This window comes from Palaemon carinicauda, chromosome 22, assembly GCF_036898095.1.
Source record: "Palaemon carinicauda isolate YSFRI2023 chromosome 22, ASM3689809v2, whole genome shotgun sequence".
Lineage (NCBI taxonomy): Eukaryota > Metazoa > Arthropoda > Malacostraca > Decapoda > Palaemonidae > Palaemon > Palaemon carinicauda.
The window spans coordinates 47,579,667-47,592,166 of NC_090746.1; the positions used below are offsets into that span (position 1 = coordinate 47,579,667).

The 12,500-nt window shown below is 33.2% G+C and overlaps 1 protein-coding gene across 1 annotated transcript in view; it reads left to right on the forward strand.

The window, feature by feature from the left end:
- LOC137616075 (caveolin-3-like) overlaps positions 1-12,500 on the forward strand; it is a 30,546-nt gene that overhangs the window by 8,684 nt on the left and 9,362 nt on the right. The window lies entirely within an intron of this gene.

Sequence of the window (12,500 nt, forward strand, 5' to 3'; positions counted from 1 at the left end):
ATTTATGAAGGGTTTCTTATACTCTTGGTAATCATGATGGTTGATTTGATAAGATTATAAAGGTTATAGTTATTTCCATTATTAAGTTACTAAGAGTAGATTGAGATTATTGTAAAAACAATACATGTTGAAATTGAGCAAATGCTGAAATTTTTCTTGTTCTGAATGAGTGATGCCATTTTTAATAACTGTGTATATATATATATATATATATATATATATATATATATATATATATATATATACATATATAGTGTGATTAGACGAATAAACTAATAAATGCCCTTTGGTCATCAATGTACTAATTTTACTTTCAATTCTTCCCTCAGAAGAAATTTAATCTACAATTTTACAATGGGAAAAACTTATAGTAAATTTATTACAACTTAACTGTTTATCACAAAGTTGGCTTGAATCTGTCAACGAAATGAAGGGACATTATTTGGTGAATGCATTTTAATGATTATTTGTATAATGTACACAGGAACTTAGATTTCCTATCTTTATTTGATATAAGGGTTGGGTCAATTTTACTATTGCTTATGCATGGTACTGATACCGTTACCTAACAAAAGGTAACGTAGGTGCTTCAAGCGGTGACATGCAGGTTGGCTAAAAATTCTTATCATTCCACTGTTTTTTTTTTAGGGGGTGGGGGGGGGTGAGGAGCGGACATTATGATACTGAATCTATGTGGAAAAGGTTATTTAAAGAATCTGGTAAAGATTTAAAGGTAGAAATAATATGATGGCTTTAGTGGTCATAATTCGACACAGAAAAAGGAGATTTTAGGTTAGCATTTGCTGGGACTGGGGCTTAGTCCGCAAGTAAACTTCACAGAAATAATAATGTTTAGTATATCTTATAACGCTGTCAGAAAGAAATATGTTCTATAGGCTAGAGGATAAATCAACCAAAGTATATAGATTCAATATTTAAACGCATTTCTACTGATCTGATAGAAAAAGGCCCTTTTTTTTTTAGGGGAAATCATATATTACGTAAACGCGTTTCGCTTAACTGTATGGCAGTGAGAAAAATCCCCTGCCGTTATCAAAACCTTTTTCCGTTTGCTGCAGTGAGGCAACGAACGAACGAACGCCCAACCTCGAGAGAGAAAGTCCGTTAATTTCATGAGGCTTAATCAATGGAGATTTTAGGTAATTGCAGGTTTTTAGAGCCCAGTCACTCACATGAAATAGTTTCCACTTACTTCCCACGTCAACGGGATGGGGAAAGTTGATAATAGTGACCATTTACGCCTAATGAGTGGGAATGGCTTTAAAGAATAGTTGGTGGGACAGGGAAGGGCGTAACAGGTGGAAAATGCTCATTGGAAAAGGAAGGGTTGGAAGAAATTTCGCTATACGAGAATAAAAATTACTGTCATTGTTTGGCATTTATTTTCAAAGAGTACTGTACATTAATGCTTTGGTTAATACAAATGCAGAAATATTGTGATCTGCTCATTTTACCTCCAGAATACACACACACACATACACACACATATATATACATATATATATATACACATATATATATATATATATATATATATATATATATATATATATATATATATATATATATATATATATATGAGAGTGGAAGATTATTTGAAATGCTTTACAAGAAGCTCAAATTCGTTATGATTGAAGAAAAGCCAACTAAAAGGATGGAAAAATCGAAGGGTTATTCTTCCTACTAAATTTTTATGTTAAAGCTAATAAATAGAGAAACTGAATAGAGGTGGGGAGGATACTAGTTGTAGTAAGTGTAACAAAGACTGGACATACTGGTCAAGTGTTCCTGGAGAAGGGGTTGTAAGATACCTTCACGAGTAAGTTAAATTTTGTAAAAGACCTTTCGTTTTGTTGCTGATCGCATAGAAACACGGAGACATTGCAGTACGAATAGTTACCTATTATACGTACAAATGTTAGGAAAAGGGGAGCAATTGGCTTGTTGTCACAGGTCGATAGCATATCACATTATTAGTATGTTTTTCATACATGATATTTTTATTCAAGAAAAGAAACTGTGACTTATTTGCAGGGCGAGACAAAAGAGTATTTGTGGGCAAAGAAATGTCCGTCGGTTGACGACGTATCAGAGTTGATAGTGAGAAAAAAAAAATGCAGAGAATAAGAGAAAGTATTCTTGCTATGGAAAAAGGGTCATAGACACGAGAAATAATTGTTATAAGGAAATAGTGATAACGGAATTATTATTAATAATAATAACAATGATATAGATAATAATGATAATGATAACTAAAAGATCCCTTTCTGAGTGGGCATACCTTAACGTGGTGAAAGGGTTTGTGTATCGCCATGATCAGCAAAGCTGTATTAGTCAGGGCCATGGGGGTTAGTTTGAAGGGAGCAATCAGATCAAAATCTCCCACCATCACCAATCCATAGTTGACCAGCATGATGTTGAAAACTGATCAAATCCCAGACATGACTAGGAACATGTCTGAGGCATTTTGTCATGCAGCGGACTAAAAATGGCTGCAGTTGTTGTTGTTGTTGTTGTTGTTGTATATCCCTTAAAGGACATCAAAATCTAGATCTTTATACCTCCTAAAGATCAATAACACGACATTCAAGATGAGGCAGTCAACGTCGAAAGGACCAAAAGGGTGAATGACATTTTGAAGGAGTCTCTTGCGTTGGGAGACTTTTATTGTTATTCACGCTCTAATTTAGGTACGCTTGGCGCACCAGGTGGCGAAATTGCTGCTATAAGTAGCCTTTCAATGTTTTTGCTTCCATTTACGTAGTCTTGGGTTGTTCATCTTGGTTTTTCATTAAGAAAAGGGCTGTGTCTAGCAAAATCTGTGCAGCTGTATTTTGTTGTGATGTAAGCTCAGTTTATCAGGTTTTTTATTCAATAATCATATGAGTGCGCTTAATATCGAATTATTATTATTATTATTATTATTATTATTATTATTATTATTATTATTATTTTCCAAAATCTGACAATTCCACAATTGCCTAGAGTCGCATCGACAATTATAGAAGCAAAACTCTGTGTCAATGTTTTCCACCAAATTCAAAGCTCCGTCGGTATCCCATGAAGTGTATCCTGCCATCTCAGCACGCACGAACAGATATCTAGAGTCGTTAATACTTTCCATTCCTTTCTTGGACCATTGCGAGGTGTTGTTCCAGAAACCATTGGGGTGCTGGTGTTAAGAACTCCTTAAAATAAGAGTAAGATAAACTGCGTGTTTCGTACATTTTATTTAGTCAGCAGGTGACTTAGTGAGCTTTGAGGTTCCCGAATGAAAGGTTTCTTGGGGGTAGGGGGATATTAGACAAGATATGGGAAAGTTGATATACCGTTTCTCTTATCATACAAACTCTTTTCTTTTTTCTTTTACCAGAAGTTTATGATGAATTCAAGCAGTGGTACACACACGTACATACACACAAACACACACACACACACATATATATATATATATATATATATATATATATATATATATATATATATATATAAACCAAATGTATGTATGTATGTATCTATATATATGTATGTATATATGTCTATATATATATATATATATATATATATATACATATACATAAATGTATATATAAAAATATGATAAGCCCTTTAATGGTTTAAGTAAAACTAGAGAGCGTACTATTAGAGTGAACAGTAAAAAGGACAGTTGTTAAAAAGTTTATACGAATAAGAGAAAAGGAATGACTGACGCAGAGGAATAATGAATAATGAGAGAGAGAGAGAGAGAGAGAGAGAGAGAGAGAGAGAGAGAGAGAGAGAGAGCGAGGAGAGACCTTTGGGTACATGGTAACAATAATATTGGTCATATCTATAAAGTAATTAATTTATGTCAAGAGAATTCATACGGAATACAAAAAAAAAAAAAAAAAAGAAAAATCGACAGATATTTAAGTACATAGTAACAATAATATTGTTTACATCTATATATTGAAGGTTATATAAAAACACATGAGAGAGAGAGAGAGAGAGAGAGAGAGAGAGAGAGAGAGAGCTTTGCAGAAGTTAGGCAATGGAAAGTAAAATAGGGTAATGATTATCCACTCTGTTCTTATTCACGAACTTAGGTCTTGCCTTTCCCAGATGATTATATTAATTATGATAATATTTGTGGGTCCTAATTTGACAAGAAATTCCCACATGATAAGGTGGTTCCATATGGAAATGTAGTAAAATTACTATTAAAATTAACCTATAACTTCTAAATTTAGGAAAATGGCCTTCCAAAATAGAATCACAATGTTAGCTTTATCATAAGACCCCATAGATTACTCATCGACAGTTCGTGGATTCCCAGCTAGCGTGATAATAATTTTAACGATAATAATATTTTTGATAATTTTAGTGATAATAATAATACTTTTAATGATTTTGATAATGATAATAATATGTTGAGAAATAACACCAACTCTTTTTTATCTAATCTCAGACTGCCATGATATTAATATTATCATAGAAGTGATTTAGAAGTTAATGATTGGGGATGAATCTCATCTTTATCATTATTTATTTTATCTTCTACCTTCTACTCACGCTTAAAAGGTATAAACAATTATTCTCAGTCTTGGTGGAAATCATATAATCAAGGGATTGAGAAAATTGATGTTTACATTATCTGTCTTTTAAATATTTCTTATATATGTTGAATCAATATTTTATAAAGAAATAACAATTTCATTTTCTTCTGCTTAGGGAAATCAGGGGCACTTGGCTCCCGGTCTACTCATTGACCCCTGTTATTAATATTGCTTTGAACCATGTATTACCAAATTTATAATTTTTGTTACTTTCAATTGCTTAGATTGTTATAAGTAAAAACGCCTTCTTTGTTCCCGAAGCTTTAAGAAAGTGAAGAATGTTAAAATTATAGGGCAAATGCGATCGTGTCTTGCGCACTCCATCTTCACTTCCGGTTCGTTCTCATTATTTTGCGTCTTGAGAAGACGAGGGAACTAGTTATGAAATGCTCAGGTACTTTACTTGTCTCAGAACACAGCGGAAGTAAGAGAGAGAGAGAGAGAGAGAGAGAGAGAGAGAGAGAGAGAGAGAGAGAGAGATATGACGCTTGTATCCATCTTTTCAGCTCCTGTCCTATTTTTTTGGAACTTTTATAGTTAATATTATGTTTTAACAAAGTCAATATATCCTGAGAATAGAGTAACACAAATGGGATACACGCTCAAGTCATCAACTAATTCTGGTTTACCTCCAACTCGAAAGATCCTTTCCAAATTAAGGCCGTTACTTCTGATTTTTATTCTTATTCCAGGTTATTAAGGTCTAGCAACAGAATAGTATCTTGTCATGTTTAGTTGTGTTTCCACGTTCCCAAGAAATGAAATAATCTTATTGGGCATCTACTCAATTGATTGCTCTATTTAAAAGTTATCTGGCGTCGTCATTGGACATCAGGCGGTTCTTTTAAAATTTGATGATTGCGTTATTATTCAACTTCCTTTTTTTTGCTTATATTATATCTTAAGCAACCCTCTTTAGTCCTGAAGCTGAATGGAGAAGCCTATATCCGGCATCATGCGAACAGGCGGCACCCGAAATCAAAGAATGAGCGTCAGAAAAAACTATATAGAGCTACCACGCCCCACTCATATTTGTGTCAATTCACTTAGTACTCATTATCCTCACTGAATTAAAGACTGCAAATTCATGGCGGGTTTAACCCTTTCCCTATCATTGGTAACTTAGTCAATATTTGAAAAAATGAAACATCTTTTCAAATCACCCAAACCAAACATGTTGGTATTCAATGAGAAAGAACTTGATAAGAGCTTTCCGATGGATATCAACAAGCAATCAATGATTTGTGTTGTCCTGAAATAATTTGCTACATCAGAAGGTTTGTCTAGTTCCCCCATGACAGTTAAAGTGCTAAAGAGTAAGAAATAAATTAGAAGGCAATATAGGCAAGTATGCGATGGCTTTCCGCTCGGGTACAGCTCAAAATAAGGCTCTGGAATGTGGGTTCCCCTGTGAGGGTGTTGCCTTCAAAGGGTGGACAGCCATGCAACTGACTATTGGACCATCTCACCCTCCTTCCCAGCTACCTGTTTCTCTCTTATTACTTACCCTCCAACTCTTTCCAATTATTCTCCCTTCCCACTTCCTCAATCTCCACGAACACCTCCAGCAGCCCCTCTTCATATTTGTATGTACTCTCTCTCTCTCTCTCTCTCTCTCTCTCTCTCTCTCTCTGCATATACATACAGACATATATATATATATATATATATATATATATATATATATGTATATATACTTATATATGTATAAATATGTATATATATGTATATATATATATATATACATACATATATTTATATATATATATATATATATATATATATATATATATATATATATATATAAATACACACATACATATATATATATATATATATATATATATATATATATATATATATATATATATATATATGTGTGTGTGTGTGTGTGTGCATGCATACATACACACAAATATATGTATATTTATATTCATATATGTACAGTATATATATGTATATATATATATATATATGTATATACATATATATATATATATATATATATATATATATATATACTGTATGTGTGTGTGTGTGTTTGTGCGTGTGTGTATGTATATGTGTATATACATATGTTTACATATATGGAAAAGAACCACAGGGAAAATGAAAATAGAAAATATAATGGTTATTTTGCATCTGAACATCGCGTATCCCTGTGATTTTTACGCACACACACACACACACACACACACACATATATATATATATATATATATATATATGTATGTGTATATACATATATATATATATCTATTTGCATGTATGTATGTATGTATGTATGTATGTATACCATTCCTATACTATGGTATTAATTGAAAAAAATCAAGATAACAGTTCTTGCTACATATATCAATTAACTGAACCATGTAACGAGACTCATCTATCGTTCACCTGATGAAGCTATTATGAACCTCAATACAGCAAACAAATAATCTTCCTTTGCCCTTGATGCCCTCCCGGTTCAACAAAGCCTCTTTTATTCTATTTATAAAAAATGTCTTTATAACCTATCTTGTTTTTTCTCTGTGTGACCAAACCTCCTGCGTTATGTGATCCACCGTTTCACCTGTTCTACCATTTTTAACTTTATCTATGACATGTATATATTGCTCCCCTTTCACCACTTGTTCATCCATATATGATGTTATTGTAATTCTTATCAATAGCTTGCAAATATCTTTTATTACATTCATTACTTTACAAATTTATTAGTTTAACCAAATCTTTAATCCTACTACCTTCTACTACATTTACTCAAAAATATCTATTTATAGCAACCATATATCTATTCTACCCTTATCACTACTAACATTTACTGTTCTAACTTCTTGACTGCCATTTATATTTTCAACTTTACTATCTGGTAATATTCACTTTTTTCTTCCATGCCCTCTAAATAAGCCTCTGCAACTTCTCTTTACTAATACCAACCACTTTTATTGTCTGCAAACATCAGCCTCTTTCCTCTCCATTTATGGTCTTTTATCATTGCATGTTATTGCATAATATTTGTTTTTATAAAGATTTCTAATGGCTCAAGTAAATTATCAACCACATATTTCATTTATACCATTTGCATCCACCTCTATGAATTCTAGCACGAGTATAATTCCATATGAACAAAGATATCCAAAAATATTCTAAGTTTATTAAAAAGCAAAGGCTATGTTGGCATATCAGGTTTCTTACAAAAGCACAGATACATTTCTCAAGTTCTACATAAATCTTTATATGATGAGATATATATATTGTGTTCTTAATCAGAACAACTGTTCTTCTTTCTAAAAGTTGTTAAAGATCACAGCTATCTAAAACTAATTATCATATTGAACCATAGTTGTTATAGTGTACTTTGTTATTTTCCTATTACAAAAGAGAAATTATATGCTTTTACGGGTTATTCTTTTGGGAAGTATGAATTGTAAATTATTCAACAGATGCTGTAACATCCAACACGACCTAAAATAATATGGCGTCCTTTGGCTGGAAGTGATTATTAAGATGGTGGCGCTCTGATTTGAATTTTCTTTTTTTTTTTTTAAGGGGGGGTGGATAAAATGAAGAGATTCCAAATCTAGTTTGGCCACTGTAAGAAAGCAGTCACAGAGGAAAAGATAAAGTAGGCCTACATAAAAGTACTCAAAATCTTATATCCAGGATGCTACCACTAAAAACTTAATGAATGAATGTATGTGTCCTAAGGTCGGAGTACGGAAACAATGGGTCAACTGGTCCTCCGCCATCACCAGTCCTGAGGTTGGTAGGTCAGCCAGTATGAGTATCAGTAATTAGTTTATTCTACTCTGACAGAGAGACTTCAATCAGCACTTGTCCCGTTTACGCAGATGAGCATACAAGCCAGATTTTCTGTAATTAGATTAGGATTTTGGCAATTTGCCTTTAGCGTGCCGTTACTGTTTTCACGTAGCTGACTGATTCAGTAGTTATGATCTTGCTTAGCAGCTTCGCTTCTGCATAGAGTATCGTGAGTCCTGGTCCACTACATGTGCTATTGCTTTTTTCCTTGGTGAATGATATAGTGTTTTACAAGCTGCAGTAGGAGTAGCAGGTAGCTTCAGCATTTAGAAAAAGAAAAAAAAATCACCACCTATTTCAGCAGAACTATTTTACACTCCACTAACTTTAGGATAATTCATTACCTTATAGCTAGAGGGACTGAGATAACGCATGAAACACTCTCTATCGCTTTTAGAAAAATTAGTAAATATATTTGTTATTCCTTTCCTGAAGTACTTGAGCTACAACTTTCAAATAATCTTTGAATTTTACTCTTTTTGCAATATCTATATGATTGGATGATTGTGTTTGTATATAATTAATTCCTTATGAAGAGAGACAAGGTACATACAAATTTATTTTGCTCTTTTACTAGTTGTTATGTATCATGGAAGCACCTGGAAGCTAGTAGAAATGGTGCAATAACGTCATTATATTTGTGTAATGTCAATTTTGACAAATGCAGAGAGGAAAGTAAGTGTCATGATGGTTCCTAATTTAGAAAGAAAGTGTTTTAGGTTTTGTAAATAGATTCGATCACAATTAGTTCTTTATAGCCTGATATAGATCGCTTATGCCATTCCTCTCAACATCCATTAACATAATGAAATTAATGAAAACCTCATGGACCTCTCTCTTCTAACTTACATAGAAAACTTTACACAAAAAAAATTTAGTTCACCTCGGATTATTCATCCAATAGCCTTTATAGTCAAATACTACTGAAGATAGTTAAAAAGGTAATAGTAAGGTTAGGGAGGCTAAACTCGTGTCGATGTAGATATTTGGACAATGTTAAAAACTAATATCAACATCAGCAAGTTTTCCAGTAGATGACACATTCTTTCATATGCAAGAAATTTGTCAAAACTTTCATACATCATTTGGTTGCTGTAGCATTTTTTAACCAGCACTAGTAGCAACAACAGCAATAGTAGTATTGACACTAGCAACTGAAAGTACAGGAAAATAGTGAGAGTATAATTCTTTATTATTTAGGAAACAAAATATTATGCCATTTTTTGCACTTAGGATTGGATCCTCATTCCATTATTTCTGTTGGTCATCTTCATAAACGCAAACATCATTTAGAAGTAAACATATGTATTGTATAAAATGAACGTAGTGTTCAGGTATTGACTTAAGAACTCTTCAAAAAGCTCATTGTTGGTATAAAGAAAATTTTGTAATCAGGATAGTATACTTTACCCTTAAAACCATATAGTATGTTGATTTTGCTTGAGCATCAGTTGTAAATTCTGTAAAAGAGCTTGTAATAAGTGTCTATTTTTTTCTATAAACCAGTGGTAGTAGTAGTCGTAGTAGTAGTAGTAGTAGTAGTAGCTTCTATTCTTTACATGCTAAAGCAACTAGCTTTCGCAGGAATATTTAGTCAAACTTTCATAAATCGCTTGTAGTACAAACACCTATATAAACCAAGTAACGGCACCCTCTAGACAGCCGTAGGTAACATTGGATTTAAAGGTATTTATAGAAAAAAAAATAAAACTTTTGTTCTTATTAAACTAATGAATGTGATCTGATAGCATTACTATATTTTTGAGAGCAGCGATAACCAAAATCAAACATTGCCACAGAACTTAATTAGGCTTAAAAGTTCCTTCGTAATTGAGTAAGCATAGTTCATAAAGCTTCAATTAATTAAGCTTTATAAACAATAACAAAAGTCATCCGATGATTAGACTACTTACTGGTTAGAGTTAAACTCAGTTTATGCTGATGAATCTAAGATGGAAGAAAATATTGTGGTGGTAACAAGATACTTGAATTAAATTCCTTAGCAATTGGCGAAGCAGTATAGTTATCCAGTGATAGGAGTGGCTTTGTTATTGCTATCATCAGTAGCAATAGTAGTAGGGAATTAAAATTATGATGACATAAGCAACGATAGTTATAAACACTGAAGGAAGAGTGCTGAGTACATAAATGATAATAATGTTAACTTAAAGAAAATAATAGTAGTAGCAACAGTACTAATAGTAGTAGTAGGGGCATGATTATCATCATAATAAACTATAAAAGCAGTAGAAGTGCAGTCTGCAAAATGGATAAATATAGTAGTAGTAATGATGATGATAATAATAACAGTGATAGCAGTATTAGCAACAGCCTAGACACAATTTTGATTATCTTTTTGATAACACCAATATCTAAGAGAAACAAGGGACATGAAAATGCATGATCAGAAATAATAAAAGTTATTAGAGATAATGATGTCACCATTGAGTGTAAGGATTTCACTTACGGTTCTTTGTAAACGTAGCCTAATATTAATTGGTGTGCCATCATGACACTGAATATGTCAATCACTTGACCAATTGAGAAATAGAAGTGTCCAATTGGCCACACTAGTAAAGTCTGTGTCCATTAGTTTCTATTCTATGGACTACACCGATTACATCAGTGTTCTCTGTCATAATGCTAATGTTGGTGCTCACTTGATCATACTATGTATGTTGGTGACCATTTGGTAATAATAACATCAGTGTTCACTTGACATTGTTGATTATAACGGTTTCACTTAACTGCACAGGTGCTTTAGTATCCAATTGTTTTCATTGATAATGATAATGGTACTTGAATACATTGATTACTTATAAACATTTGGCTACGGTGGCAATGCATGTGTCAAGTAAGTTGTACAAATAACGTCAGTGTCAGCTTGACTGCAATGATAACGTAGGTTTCGATTTGGTGACATGATTACTGATTTAAAGTTTTAAAGGCTTTAAAGGTCGTTCATGAATGACAGAGGCAAGGGACAGTGACACTGCCGTAGCTACCAGGACAATGCCCTAGAGACTAACCATATACACATATGATTAGCGCCCAAGCCCCCACACCACCCAAGCTAGAATCAGGGAGGGCCAGGCAAAGGTTGCTGGTGACTCAGCAGGTAGACCTATACGCTCCCCATCCTTAGCTCACAAGGATGGTGAGGTTACAGACACTAAAGAAGCTGTCAAGCTTGACCGGGACTTGAACCCCAGTCTCGTAATCGTAAGGCATTGAAGTTTCTATTGGGCTACCACAACATGCACATTATAGAAAAAAATTCAGATGGCTCCGAAAAATCATTTTCAGTGTGCTATGCCGTTCCCGGCTTGATCAGAAATAGGACAGTGAAGACAGTGTGTATCACACAGGGCAAAAGAGGCATACTGAACTTCCGGGATCTACCGCTTTCAAAATGTCTTGTAGTAGCCTATCCATCTGGCTCGTGAGTAAGCAGTGGTAAACTATCAAATAATTAGGTGAGTAAGCAGTGGTAAACTATCATATAATTAGATTTCCTTTCTGAAAAATCGATTGTATCAAAGAATTTCAACCAGATTTCATAAAGTTTTCAATTATAGCTTCATCGATTAAGCTAATGAAGGGCTGAACTATGAAAATTATAATTTTTTGTGCCTGGGTTGATGACACCAAATCTGAAATATTTTTTCTAACATAGAGTCCACTACCTTGGCCCAAGTTGCAAAGAATCAGGAGAATCATGAAATAGTTATATCGCTTGAGTATCTTGTATCTGTAAAGCGATGGAAGTAGAAGACGAGGAAGCAAAAAGGAGAAAACATGAAATAAAGTTATTGATCAAAACCAATCTCTTTCTTTACGTCTTAATTCTGTTCGATGAAAGGAAAGGAAGTCGGTGGAGTGAAGCTTCTCTTTAACCTTTTCATAAGAAGAATTAAAAAAAAAGAGAAAACAATAGATAGAATGGAATTAGTTCTGAAGCAAACGCCCAAAAGGAGGAATGAATATATAAGAGTCTTAATGGGGAAGACATCCTGAAGAAACATAAGATGAATTTATGGAAATAACAAGTGTTTTTATAGA